At 38.2% G+C, this 15,005-nt stretch overlaps 1 protein-coding gene and 1 long non-coding RNA gene across 6 annotated transcripts in view; one reads left to right on the top strand and one right to left on the bottom strand.

The window, feature by feature from the left end:
- The window catches only part of LRMDA (leucine rich melanocyte differentiation associated), a 1,038,849-nt gene that overhangs the window by 1,009,230 nt on the left and 14,614 nt on the right, over positions 1-15,005 (top strand). The window lies entirely within an intron of this gene.
- On the bottom strand, positions 959-13,776 carry LOC118529509 (uncharacterized). 4 transcript variants are annotated; one of them, XR_004914162.2, is made up of 3 exons: positions 13,373-13,776; positions 5,576-5,708; positions 959-1,633 (listed from the first exon to the last, which is right to left on the bottom strand). It is a non-coding gene; the product is annotated as an uncharacterized LOC118529509 (long non-coding RNA). The 4 variants fall into 4 exon arrangements; XR_013449728.1 differs by lacking the exons at positions 959-1,633; positions 5,576-5,708 and adding exons at positions 6,815-6,837; positions 12,341-12,540; XR_013449726.1 differs by lacking the exon at positions 13,373-13,776 and having other exon boundaries at positions 5,576-7,243.

The raw sequence follows: 15,005 nt of genomic DNA, 5'->3' as shown, positions 1-15,005 counted from the left end.
AAATGAAAATAATAGTAGTGCCTATAGCATGCATATTTTGAAAGGAGTAAGTGCTTAGAACAGTGTTTGGCCCTCAGTAAATATTGGTTATTCCCATGACCGTTATTATCCACATTTACTCTGTTTCATTTTGTCTATACAAACAGATTGAACTTTGGAAGACCAGGACCATGTTTATTTTCCCCTCTTGATATCCCCAAAAGTTTCCATGCACATTGGAGAATCTGAATAAAAATTCATTCTAGAATTACACTGCATAGGTTGAAATCCTTGTTCCATTGATTTAACATCTCTCTGTCTCAGCTTCTAAATGCTAAAATGGGGAGGTTAATACTAACTACCTCACAGGGTTATTATGAAGTTTTAATGAAATAATGCACGTAAAGTTTTAGAACAGTGTGTAATAAATAGAAAAAGTTCAGTGTTAGATGTAACTATTATAGTCCTCCATGGGATCATCAGTATTCAAACACTAAAACTCCACGGTATATAATCTAATTGGTAATAATTCCAAAAGCAATTTTTCTCAGGCCATCTCAGGTACAAGGTTATTAAAAATAACCACATCTTTCAGTGAAGCCATATTGAGTTTATCCTGTGATCCAGGATGTACGGTAGATGTTGGAGACACAAAGATGCATAAAACACTGTAGGAAACACAAGTGGTGGTGGGCATGAAGAGTGTTCACTCTCAGTAATAATCAAGTGCTCAAAAAGTAAAACAATCCTAGAACATAATTTCTTCACTATTAGGGTAGCTAGGATGATCACATAACCATGTTTGGTACTATTGAGTGGATTGGATGTATACTGATCTGTTTTAGAAAAGCATTTTGGCCCTGTGCATTGAGGCTAGAAAATATTTAAATCCTTTGACCTAATAATGATACACTTAGGAATCTGTCCAAAGGAAAGAATCTGAAATGCATAAACAAAGTAACTTTATACATTCACATGATCGCCATAGTAATGTTTATGACATCAAAATACAGAAAATAGTCAATATCCAACTAGGTAGGAATGAAAAATAAATTATGGCAAATTCATAGAATTTGCAATATTATGTAGAATTTAAAAGATGTTTAAGATAATTTTTAATATGGCAGGCAAATATTTCTGCAATAAAACAAATGAAGAAAGATATATATGAGCTCATCCATGCTTATGATATAGGGATAGAAAAATGACTGGAAGGCAAAACATCAAAATGTCAACTGCATTTAGCCCTGGGCAGTGAAGTTATGCATGATTATTTTTCTTCACACTTTATTTTTTTTACAATGAGGATGTAGATATAAGAAATACCTTAAAAACTAACCTCAAACAATAATATAGTGTTTAGGCAAATAGTTCTAGAAGGAAAAGTAGTGATAGTACAGAAAAGGGTTTGCATAAGTTAGGAATTGTGTTCAGCTGCAACTAACAAACATCCCAAATAGCAATGACTTTAACAAGATTCTTTCATATAACATGAACCCTAGATATAGGCAGTCTATAGCAGGTGTGACTCCATTGGGAGCCCAAGGTTCTTTTATTTTTGTTCTAACTTCCAAAAGACCAGCTTCCATCTTCAAGTTTGATTTATAGTCACAATATTGTTGCTGTAGCACCAGCCCTTATTTCCATGTTTCAACTAGCAGGAAGAAAGAAAAGCCAAGGTTATAATGATATTCCCTCAAGCAAAGAGATTATATTTTAACAAGTTGTCCCAGGAGCCCTTCATAACATCCCCTTTTATTTTATGGCCACCATCAATGAGCACATTGCCATGCTCAATAGCTTAGCATGTCTGTGTGTAAGATAAAAGGGGAATATGGATGCTGGCATTCAACCTTGCTTCCCGATTTTAATTCCAATTCTGCCACTCAATAGCAGGTTGATTTTAACGAAGTCTAGCACATTAGTGGCACCAAGGAAGCCTCAGAAACCTAATTCTATTCTAGCCCTTCCTTGATTTTCTCTTGCAGGGAGACTACATCCCATTTGAACAGGTATTTTTAGTAGCATGCCAAGTGTTTGGGAGGCTTTGTCACCTCACATGGAAAACAGGGCACTCATTTCTGAGACTACCCCTGGTATAGTAGTTTGGGGATGAGAAGATCAATCAATTGGATTGATCCAATAGGTTTGACTTTGTTGGTTGGATTTTCATTAGTTTTGAAAAAGAAGGTCTTTGAAGCCAAGCATAAGGGCTGACTGGCAAAGAGAGGTAAACAGATAGTTTCCAGGACGATCAGGAGCATCTACCACCTGCCTTCCTTTGAGCTCTTCTCTTGGCCCGCTAATAGGAGAGGTGCATGGAGGAGGTCTATATGTGTCAATAGACAGGCTCCCCAAAAGAGAAGACAAGGACTGGGCCATTTAAAGCTCCCAAGAGACTCATTTCCAACTTGAATACAGGAAAAATGTCAGAGCAACTGAATTTTGTTGCTTTTTTTTTAAATTTTTTTATTGTTATGTTAATCCCCATACATTACATCATTAGTTTTAGATGTAGTGTTCCATGATTCATTGTTTGTGCATAACACCCAGTGCTCCATGCAGAACGTGCCCTCCTCAATACCCATCACCAGGCTAACCCATCCTCCCACCCCCCTCCCCTCTAGAACCCTCAGTTTGTTTTTCAGAGTCCATCGTCTCTCATGGTTCGTCTACCCCTCCGATTTCCCCCCCTTCTGAATTTTGTTCTTTTTAGGACTGTTCTTTCTTGCAGTGGATCAGAACCATCAAGTCAAATCATATATTGTGATAGATTTAAGCATTGAGGGATGCTGGGGGAGAGAGAGAGAGAGAATGAGCACTATGGGCATGGATTTTCATGAACTGCATTGTAAACTAACTTAGTGGGCTCCAAGGAGAACACAAACATGACACCAAGGACTCAGACTTGAATTTTGTTTATATCCATTTTATAGGCAATTTGTAGAAGAAAGAAAGGGCAAAAATAATACTAGTTATCTCATTGGGTTGTTTAGAGGATCAAGTGATCAGACAATCATGTGAAATGTACATCAGAGTGCCTACACCCAGAAGCTCAATAAACTCAGCTATGATGATGATAGTGGAGGATGAGGAGGAAAAAAGAGAAGGAGGGGGGCAAGAAATCTGCTGATGTGTTGCTCCATAAAATGTCTTTCAGTTGAAAATTTGCATTAACAAGGAGGAAGCTTTATATTTATAACTGGAAAATTAATTTTGAAAATTTTGTCATGAGATGAAACACAAAACTTTTTGATAAAGCCTGGAGTCACAGAAATACTGCTCATTTGCATTCTTCTTTGGCTCATCATTCCCTAAAATGATCTTTGTGATAATGGAAGAAGCACTGAATCAGAAGAACTGAAAGCCAACCATAGCTTCTTCCTATAATAATTTTATCTTTTTGAACACATTTTTTTTAATCTTTCTAACTCTTATTTGCTTCATCTGTGGACTGGGGGTAATATAACCTATCTGTTAATGCTAGGGATTAAATGAATGATGAATTTAAAGCACCCAGTACAGTGTCTTGCACATAGAATGAATGAGTATCTGATGCTGTGAAGGGCTATGGATGTGCCATGTTTCTGGGGGACAATCTGCCTCCATCTCCAGGGACATGCCTGATGCAGAAGACAATTCTACCAAAAGAAAACTCAAAACAGCAACTTTTATTATGTTAATGGTTAGATGGCCTAAGGACTTATTATGTTCAGGGGCAGAAATTTTGTTATGTCTTTTCCTGTTAATGTTAGAAAGAAAATCCTCACCCCATTAGAATCACTCATTGTGGTGTTGCTCAACATGTCCCAAGCCCTTCCTGCCCTTGAGAATCTGCCCAGCCTCTATGCTGTAGCTGTCAGGGACTGTAACTGCCTTTAACGTCCAAGAGTGATTGGTAGATATCATGCCGCATGGTCCCTAGAATACATGGGCATAGGTCATTCCAGATGGGAAGATGAGACATGTGAATTGAATTGCAGAAGTGAGAGTGGATATCCCATTTTGTTCCTAATGGAGGGAAAGCACTCAGTCTTACCATTTTCAGTATGATGTTAGCTGTGGTTTCTGTAGGTGACCTTCATCAGATTGAGGAACTCCCCTTTTATTCCTGTGTTTTTGAAAGGTCTTATCATGAAGGAATTTTGAATTTTGTCATTTTTTTCTGCATCAGGTGAGATGATTATATTTTTCTCAATCTGTTGATGTGGTATATTAAATTTATTTTTAAATATTGAACCAACCTTGCATTTCTAGGATAAACCCTACTCAGTCATGATGTACTATACTTGTTATGTACTGCTGGATCCAATCTTCTAATATTTTATTACAGATTTTTGCTTGCATGTACACGAGGAATATTGTTCTGTGGTTTTCTTTCCTTGTAATATAGTTACCTAGTTTTAGTATCAGTATAATGCTGGAAGCAATAAAATAAATTGGAAAGTGTTCCCACCTTCTCAATATTTTGGAAAAGTTTGTGGAGAATTGATATTATTCTTTGGTAAATCCTTGGTTGAATTTGCCATTAAAGCCATTTGCACTTGGAGTTATCTTCATAGGTTGATATTAAACTATAAATTTGATTTCTTTAAGAGACATGTGGTTCTTTGTGTTTTTCATTTCTTCTTTAGTGCCTCAGCTTTTTTATAGAAGACAAGTTGCATGCCCATTAAGCCTCTACTTTTAATAATTGTGGCTATCAGATAATCATTGTGTTATTTACAGCTTAATTACGAATTCTGCTCATGATCTCCTAGGCCTTCTGTTTGGTAAACAGAGAAAGTCTGGCTCACTTGCTCAATGCATTCATGCATGCATTCATTCATTTAGCAAACATTTTAACTACATTTTAAATTCCAAGACCCATGGTAGAGAATCCATAGATTCAAAGATGAATAAAGCAGTGTCCCTGAGTTCAAGTAAATTACATTTAAGTGGGAATAATAATGACCTGATTGGCTATGATACAGTGGGGTGTGTGTAATGGTTGTGTAATGAATGGTGCACAGGGAGAACAAACAAGGAGCCACTAATTCTGCCTAAGGGAAATCAGTGGAGGCTTCCAAGAAGAAATGCCATTTGAACTTGGTCTTGAAAGATAAGAAGAATTTTATGTGGCAGAATGGAGTCCTACACGTGAAATGCCATGGGATGTTTGGGGAAAAGTCATCTCAGATTTTCTGAGGGTAGGAACATTTATTAACCGAAATTAATTGTTTGGATCAGGGCAGTGAAAATCTGAATGGTCAATGAAAAAAGTTAAATTGCTTTAATTTTCGCAATTCTTCTATTTAGGTGTTCTTAAAATACAGCTGGTATGCCTGATCTAATATCACTGCAGAGTGGACTTCAGTTGAATTCTTGCTCCATGATGACTCTCAGATCTTTAGATCCTATTTTTATTTAAATTCTTATTTTCATGGTTGTAATAGTAAATACACATTTTCTTCAAGGAAGATGTGGTCATTGAAATAGATCTTAATTTGAGTGCTGACATTTCAGTAATGAAAGAAGAAAAACAAGATCCTGTGTAGATAGAAGGGGAGAGGGATGGAGAGGTGAAGGGGACAAAGGAGGGAGGGAATACAAATACCTGTAAAGTGTGGACGTTGTAGAATTTCTCCCAAAGTCAGTTGATTGCGACTGTTCACACTTTTACCTTCAGTACATTGATCATGTCAGGTCAACTTAAGCTGCTCTATCCAAATTCAGCTGGATTCATTGGCCTTTGAATATATCATGAAAAACAATTTCTTTGTATAAATTTGATGAGGAACACCTCTTCCTCATGAGGTTAGCTACATCTAGATTGCCATACAAGACCCAAGTTCACATGTGTTATTGCAGTTAATGTTGGTTGTGTTGCCTTTATAGAACCATGTTGGCCTCTGGGAACACCTCACTGTCACCCAGAAGCTTGCAAATTCATTGCTTTAATTAATTAATGGAGGCTCTTTGGAAGTTAGGGTCCCTTGTTTTTAATTTTCAGCTAAAGGCACCTACTGATTTCCATTCAAAAAATAGATGCTGTCTACTTGATTTGCTTATTACTCTTTGCTACTAAAATATAGCTATAATGGCTCTGTGGAATTGTCAGTTATTTAAGTATTCATGGGTATTTAGGTAAAGCCTGGATGGTTTGGAATTATTCTGACATAACTAAATGTGTCAAAAATATTTGCTCCAAGAGTATGCTATAAATGCATATGCCCAGTTCAGGGAACAAAATATAACTTTAGGTTTTAAAACAAATTATTAGTATATATTTATTGCCCACTCCATGCTGAGCACAGAGCTAGGCACCCAAGAGACTGTAGTAAACAGATCAGACTTTCTGCTCGCATGGGGCTTGGGTTAGTGGATGTTCATTCATTCATTAACCTATGACTACATACTGAAATGCCTTTTATGCGCCGGGCACTGTGATAGTACTGTGCTTTGCTATACAGGTGAAACATCAGGATGGTATTGTGCCTGGTACTTAGCCCAGAACAAGTATTTAACTGACTGTAAAATTACCCTTTCTCTTCTCTTTACCATATTACAATATTCCACATTAAGTAAGAATGTGGAAGGAAAAAAACCATTTTGGTCATAATAGCAGAGATTGCTTTTTCTCAATAAAATACACATTTTCTTCCCCTTTTGGGACCACAAAGGTGGACTTCAACTCCGTCTCCCTTGAAGTTAGATGTGGTTAGATGAATGTGGTTTAGCCGAAGAGATGTTAATGGAAGAGATGTGTCTCATTCCACAATGAAGGCTTTTGAGGAGTGGCTCTGCCTCCTTCACTTTTCCCGATGGCAGGACTTCCAGGAGATGGCAGAACCACAGCAATCACGTAGAGGAGGCTCCCTGCATTGGACATTTGGGTAAGGGAGACATAAACTTCCATTGTGTTAGGTCACTGAAATTATGGAGCTTGTTTGTTATAGCAGCTTGCATAATCCTCACTAATATAGTAGTGGGACAGTTATAAGATCCCTCCTTATTATAAGAATTATGACAATCACCACAAGATATGCTATCATTTGGCAATGACAATAAATGCTATTCAGTAGCTGGAGTTCCTTATAGTCAGGTGATGAGGGAGTACATAGGCAAGGATTATTACTCCTATTTTAGACATGAAAATCAAGGCTCATATAAGTCACGTGACCTGCCAAAATTCACAAGCCTGGAATATAGAACAATTAGTACTAGCACCAAGGTATCCTGTTTCTTAGTTCAATCTTCTTACTCTTTACCACCTTCATTATATTTATATCTAAAAGTATTAGTTGGCCTTAAATTTTGTCTACTTATTGCCTTCCTTCCCCCACTGGGTTGTAGTGTCCACGAGCTGAGACCTTCTCCCCCTACCATATCACCATCTGTAAGAGCACTGACAGGCACATAGTAGGACCTCAGGAAATAACTATGTAATGAAAGAAGGCATGACTAATAACTGAGTAAATAAGTACTTTACTAGTCAGGCATGTTGTGATGCAAATTAAACATGACCTTATACATTTTTGTGAAGGAAAGATGGAAGGAAGGAATGAAAGGATGGAGTGTAGGGGCACCTAGGTGGCTCAGTCAGTTAAGTGTCTGCCTTTGGCTCAGGTCATGATCTCAGGGTCCTAGGACTGAGTCCCGTGTCGGGCTCCCTGCTCAGCTGGGAGTCTCCTTCTCCTCTCCCGCTGCCCCTCCCCACCTCCACTTGTGTGTGTGCATGCTCTCTCTCTCTAATAAATAAATAAAATCTTAAAAATAAAAGATGGATTGTATATATGGATTGTGTGTGTCCGTGTGTGTGTGTGTGTGTGTGTGTGTGTGTGTGTTTAGAAAGAGGAAGGCACAGAGTGATGGGATTGCAGTAGCAGGGACTGATAATTTTTCACTCTCAATTATTCTGTTTTGAATAGCAAAGTGCTGTTTGTGGAAAACATTTTGACCTGAAAGGATCTCAATCAGTGCTAACTGAAAGGCTTAAATAGGTCACCTGATGGAATCCAGAGAAGAGAAGGCAAAGAAAGTTAACACAGATTTGGAGATTATTCCCGGGGTCATTACTGTACACTTACAAAGATCATATGCCAAGATAAACAAGCAATCTCCTCCAAAATTATTACTGTGAAAATTTTCAGGCCTATAGGAAAGTCAAAAGAATAGTACATTGAACACACATATATTCTTTACCTAAATTCACTGTTAATATTTTGCCACATTTGCTCTCTCTCTGTATGTCTATGAGTCTGCATGTGTCTACACACATTTTTTATGAGACATTTAAATAAATTGCAGACACCCTCACACTTCAGCCCTAAATAGTTCAGCATGAATATCCTAAGATAAGGACTGTTTCTTACAAAACAACAAAATACTAAGAATATTAACATTAATTCGGGGTGCCTGGGTGGCTCAGTTGGTCAAGCAGCTTCCTTCAGCTCTCAGGTCATGATCCCAGGGTCCTGGGATCAAGCCTGGTGTCAGGCTCCCCGCTCCGTGGGGAGCCTGCTTCTCCCTCTCTCTCTGCTGCTCCCCCTGTTTGTGCTAGCTCTCTATCAAATAAATACATAAAATCTTAAAAAAAAAATAACTCAAATCATTGTCTACTATACAGTCCATAGTTAAATTTCCTCAATCTTTCCAATGATGTCTCTTATAACTTTCATTTTAATCTAATATCCAACCAAAGTTTGCATTTGGTTGTCAAGGCTTTTATTTCTTTTTTAATCCAGTGTAGGAGTTCTCAAGGGTGACCCCCCTGACCAGCAGCATCAGGATCACTAGAGAAATTGTCAGAACTTGAAATGCTGGAGCCCTGCTCCAGACCCACTAAAAGAGAAACTCTGGGGGCTGACCCAGCAATCTTTGTTGTTAACAAGTGCTCCAGGTGATTCTCATATATGCTGGGGCACACCTCCCACCTTTCCTGCTTTTCATGACATTTAGGTTTCTGTTTTTTTTGTTTTTTTCAAAAGCCCAAGTCAGTGTCATTGTAGAATTTCCCATATACCAGATTTTTCTGGTTGCTCACTCATAAATTGATTCAGGTTTAACATTTTGCCAAATGTTGGTGATATTGGGTCTATTTCATCATGTTGAGAGGCACATCATATTTAATGATCCCTTTCGTAGTAATGCTGATTGATCATTTGGTTAATGTGGTTACTGCCATATTGATCCACTCTAAAGGTATATGTTCCCCTTTATAATTAATAAGTAACCTAAACAGTGGCAATCTAAGGCTGTGTGAATATTTTCTTCTCCAATAAACTTTCACCCAATACTTGTAGCATCTGTTGATAATACTTGCTGGAATTACTACATTGGAATATGGTGATTTTTCCAATTTTGGAAATTAATTAGCAGGCATTCATTAAATAAGGGCTTTTTCTCTTATATTTATTTATGTACTGAAGTATCATTATTAACTCATAGCTTTCTTCTCAATTCAATGTGTCAAATTAATTACTCTCATTATTCATTTTGATATCAAATAGTGCCAAATTTGGCTAGAGAGAGGATCTTCAAGCCACCTTCTGCGTTCATGACCTGCTTTCCAGCACAAGATGTTTCAGGCACTTTGTATATTTCCTGCCCACATCCTGCTTATTTTAGATGGCAATATTTTGGGGGGAATTAGTTTCTAGGTGCCAGTTGTCTGACACACATTCATACATATGTGAGTTTTAATCATTTCTTATAGATCCCTCCAATTTAGATTTGCAGTTTCCATTACCATCATCATCGTCACCATCATCACCTTCCGTATTTAGTTTTCTAGGGCTGCCATAACAAATTACTCAGACTGAATGGCTGAAATAACACCAATTCATTATCCTTTAGTTCTGTGGGTCAGAAGTCTAACATGGCTCTTCAATGAGCTAAAATCAAGGTGTTGGTAGGATTGTGTTCCTTTCTGGAGACTCACAGGGAAGCATCCATTTCCTTGCCTTCTCCAGCTCCGGAGGCACCCCCACCCCCATTCCTTGGTTCCAGGTCCCTTCTCCCACCTTCACAATGGGGGGTGTTTCATCTCTCTGATCCTTGTCACATCTCCCATTGTGACCACAGTCTTTAGAGCTTCTTGCCTTTTTAAGGACTTGTGGGATTAGGTAGAGCCCAGGCAGTTCAGAATAATGTCTCCAACCTAAAGTCCATACCCTTTATCACTTCAGCAAAGTTCCTTTTATCAAGTGAAATATTATAGTACAGTTTCCAGAAGTCAGAGTGTGGATGGACATCTTGGGGACCATTATTCTGCCTACGACATCTTCCCTCATTCTTTGTTTTCCCTTCTCTCACAGTGAACTACTAACTCCCAATAACTTCAGTGTATGTACATGTTTTCTTTACCCTACAATACACACAAAATAATATGAGAATTATAATGGCAGTAAAACTAACAGCAATAAGCTTGCTAAGTAAAGCTCAAGATTTCTTTGCTTGTATTTTTTTCCTCAGAATATATCTCACTCAGGTGTGCAGTTGAAGTATGGTGTTCCAAAATTACTTGATTTTCTTTTCTTGTGTCATTATGTTATTGATTTGATATGCAGTTAGGTTCATTTTTTTCTCCAGGTGTATTCGGTTTTAGGATTTGCTTTTTCCATCCTTTTGTATTCACTTTTGAATATGTGAAATATATGAATATAAAGAGATATATTCAGAGAAGTCTCAGCTCCATCCCGATGCCCGCCACCCTATTTTCACTTACCCACTACACGTAGTCATTCTTACTAGTCTATGGTTTATCCCTCCCATATTTCTTTTTGTAAAACATAGATGAAGAGGTGTGTTTATTTTTTAAATCTTATTTTTACTTCTTTCTTACCCAAAAGTAACTGAATTTATGTACTTTTTGGTTCCTTGCATTTTTACTTAGCAGTATGTCCTGCATCTACATCCATATCTATCCATATCTATGTAATATATATATATGCAGTATATATACACACACACACCTGGATCAACATCTCTATCTCTATATATCTGTATGCCTATGTCTACATCTATACTCTGTCTATTGCTGTATCTCTGTATATCTATATACCTACATTTATACCTGTATCTCTATCATCTCTATATATCTATACGTACATTTACATCTCTCCAGCAGTGTATCCTGGGAGTCACTGTATATCAGGTGATCATGGAAATCGTGAGAGGAGTAATACGTTTTTAAATATGCCTTCTGTACTGTCTAACTTATTAACAACAAATATTATATCTGTGGCTTAAGTAAAAAGGGAAATACATATAGAGAAAATGGCTTTTTTACGCTTTCTGCTCACCCCATCACTCCCCAAGGTAGAGCTAATCTTTTTTCTATGTTTGCATAACATTTTGTACATAATATTATTACAGCAAATTTTATTGCAGTTATTTTTATTTGACAAGTCATCTGCCTTACTGGCCTGTCAGCTCCGCAAATGTAAAAAGAGTCTCTCCCTTTCTTTTCTTCTTAATTTTGGGTATCATGGATTGTTCCTGGCACATAGTGTTTCCCCACTTACTTGTTTTGCCTGAAATTTCATTAAAGGTTCATTCAGTTCATCTAGTTTTTAATGTGTCTGTTTTTAAAATTAAAATATTTTATCGAAGTTATGAAACTCTGTTAATATCCTCATGTGAATTAGTGATCAGAAAACTAGTTGATTCTTAGAAAATGTGTGGAGGGACATGCATCTGAAAGAAGACAGTTATACATATTTTCAAAGATTTTATTTATTTATTTGACAGAGAGAGAGAGAGAGCACAAGCAAGGGGAGCGGCAGGCAGAAGGAGAAGCAGACTCTCACTGGACAGGGAGCCCGATGCAGGACTCGATCCCAGGACCCTGAGATCATGACCTGAGCTGAAGGCAGATGCTTAACTGACTGAGCCACCCAGGTGTGCCAGGACAGTTATATTTTAACTCTAGAGTTGAAACCCCAAGAAAGGGGAGAGGGAGTATGAGGGTCATAGATATTCTAGGAGGGAAGGGGACAAACCAAGGAAAGGAAGAGAGGGACATGGAAAGAGAAAGATCTCTATCTTTGTGTCAACCATATGAGCTATGCACAGCAGAGAAAATATACGTAGATGATAATAGCGATTATATTATTAGAACAGAAGTAAGAAGTGTTTTCTCCAGACACTAAGAAACCAAGGTCTGGAACAATTGAACAAGTTGCACAGGACACATACTATAGACCCGGAGCTAGAACCTGATCTTTGGACTCCTCCGCATTTCCCAGAGTTGATATGACCTTTCTTGTGCTTCTAAAAGGGGCACATCTGAAATCAGGCAGGTACCCACACTGCCCTGAGGATGGAGAGGGCCCAAGCCTTCTCTCCTTTTAGAGCTCTTTGAAGTTGGGCTACTAACCTCAGGACTGAAACACACATCTCTGTCTTTCTTGACCTCCTTCAGTGAAGTCAGCTATATTTGTGGAGGTGCATTGTTCAGCCTCAGAGCATCGTTTAAATTTAAAATCAATAAAGAAAAGTGAACCAGTAAGAGGCACAGACTGATTAAGTGCTGTCTGTATGAAGAGGTTTATCCTCTGCCACATTTCTGTTGAAATCCTAAGAAATGTGAAGAGGATGGAGGAAAGTGAAAACAGATTAAAAATTATGTCAGATACCAAAATGCAGTAAGGCAACTGCTTCTTTGGCAGGCAGTTGAGAATTGGCAACTTTGAGTTCTGATCCAGCGCAATGATGTCAACATATTCACACCCACATACACACCATGTGCGCATATAACACAGTCATACTCGAGATGCACACAGACAAAAGTAAGACATACAACATATATAACATGATTTACTACAAGACCCACAGCACGCATAAAACAGTGCACACACAGGCACCCATGTGTAACACATACACACAAAACACACAACACACACTTGTGCAGGCACATACATACACACTCATGAATTTGTTCTTGACTGGTAGTATGAAGATGTAACTCTTCCATCTGCCAACTTATCCCACGTTTTTTTTTTTGATGAAAAAATAGCAGTAGAGAGGAGAAAATCTCATCATCAGAAAATTCAGTGGAAAAAAAATTCCCAAGACATTGTCATGTATTACTGGTTATTTTTGGTGGTTAAGAGAATTATTTGAAAACAAAGAAGCCTTTCACAAAGCCTCTAAAATACAAAAGATTTAATAACATTTACATCTGTGTATCAGCCATGTCTGTAATGCAAGTCATGAATAACACATAAACCAGAGCACGGAAAGAACAGAAGTGCTCACACATCATTTAAAATCCAACCCACCCCATCGTCAGTGGAATCAAATACGCAGCAGGAGCAGTTCCAGTTGATACACACACAATATAGTCATTGAAAATGAAAATGTATTAATTATGTTCCATAAGGTTAGAGAAATGGCAGGATTCACTAACCTGTTCGATTTCTCTGTTGAAATTCTGTACCAAAAAGTACATCACAATTTGCTTTCTTATTTTTCTTAAGAAATTACAGAGCAAGCGCTTGTATGCATTTGTCTTGTTTTACTGTTCATGTACATCTGCACTTGGGGCTCAGTCCTGCTTCCTTGCTGTGCTGAAAATGGGGAAAGTTGGCTTAAGAAGATGGGTCCTTGTTGCAAGTGAGTGACTTGCAATAAAGGAATTCATTGTTGAGCAATGATATTTTCAAGTGCCGATATGTGCCCAACTCCCAAGTGGCATATGTGGAAATCCACACCGCTAGGAGAATAGTTGTGTGTTACCAAAACCTAGAGCTCACGTAGCAACACGTTTGATCAAGAAACACAGCGAAATCCTTCCTTGTTCTGATTCAAATAACTCTCTGAGGCCCAAATTTGGAATTGTGCTTTTCTGGATCAGTTCGTTTGGCTCCTACGAATTTCCAGGGATCTCCTAGGCTCTCCATATATGCTGTGAGATCCTCCCACTCCGCCATAGGGAAGCCTCTGGTGCCATGATGGAGAAGGACGAGTGCAGGGAGGTGATTTTTGTGTGGGCATTTGCATTTGACATCTGTTCATAGTGATCCTTTAAGTGTTGCTGTGTTTTATTTCCAGGAGTTAAGAGGATATTCAAATAACGTCCGTATTTGATCAGCACTTTTTGTTTGCTGGCTTTTGCTTTGATGTTTGTTTGTTTGTTTGTTTAACCTTCCTTCTTCTGGTCATTGTTTCCCCTTCTGTCTTTTGTTGGAGCCAGACCATTGCATGTGGGTCCTGAACAGTTTAATATGAGCTCTGTAAATGTCAGGGAACCCCTTCCTCTTTTTCTACCATGTATCCTATTTCACTGAGAGATTTCAAGCCCTTTGCAGTCCTCATTGCAGCAAAAGGTTAATAGTCGTCTCTTTTATGTACTATAAGTGCTCGATTCTTAAGGACAGCGTTTCAGGGCAAGCTGAGTGTAATTGCTAAATAATATAGTCATTCTCATTTTAAATGAGTGGTACTTCTGGTGTTCCGGATGCTTCTCCCTGCGTGTGTGTACGTGTGTGCATGCGTGCGCCTGTGGCAGGCATGGGTGAGACCTCCACTCGGGGGAAGTCACAGCCTTCCCATAGGAGTCTGCACATTCACGCATTTGGGTTTTAAACGTTGTGCCGCATCCCGGGCCTCCTAGGCTCTGCAGATTATGTATAATAGATGACCTGCATTTACAGAGATGTGTGCTATACAGATGTAAATGTTATTATAGCTTTTATATTTTATGTTCTTGTTGAAAGATCATTTTGTCTTTGAATAATATGGCTGTTCAATTTTTTTGGAGGGGAGGGGGTTATCTTTAAAAGAGAATATGAAATGGATATTGTACATCATATATTTCTTAAAAGTAATTTGGAATTTTAGGGTCTGGGATTGGGGCTGACTGATACACTGCCACGATGAGCTATAACCCCTGGAAAATAACAGCACCCGCACATGCCTGCATCTGTCCAACCTCATAATTCACTTTCACATTGGATTATGGATGTCTGCGTTCAGTGAGTCTATCTTCCCTTTAGGTATTATTTCAGCCCTTTGAGATAATAAGGAAAGTTTAATTGCGT

This window comes from Halichoerus grypus, chromosome 7, assembly GCF_964656455.1.
Source record: "Halichoerus grypus chromosome 7, mHalGry1.hap1.1, whole genome shotgun sequence".
Taxonomy (NCBI): Eukaryota; Metazoa; Chordata; class Mammalia; order Carnivora; family Phocidae; genus Halichoerus; species Halichoerus grypus.
This window is presented reverse-complemented; position numbering and strand designations above follow the sequence as displayed.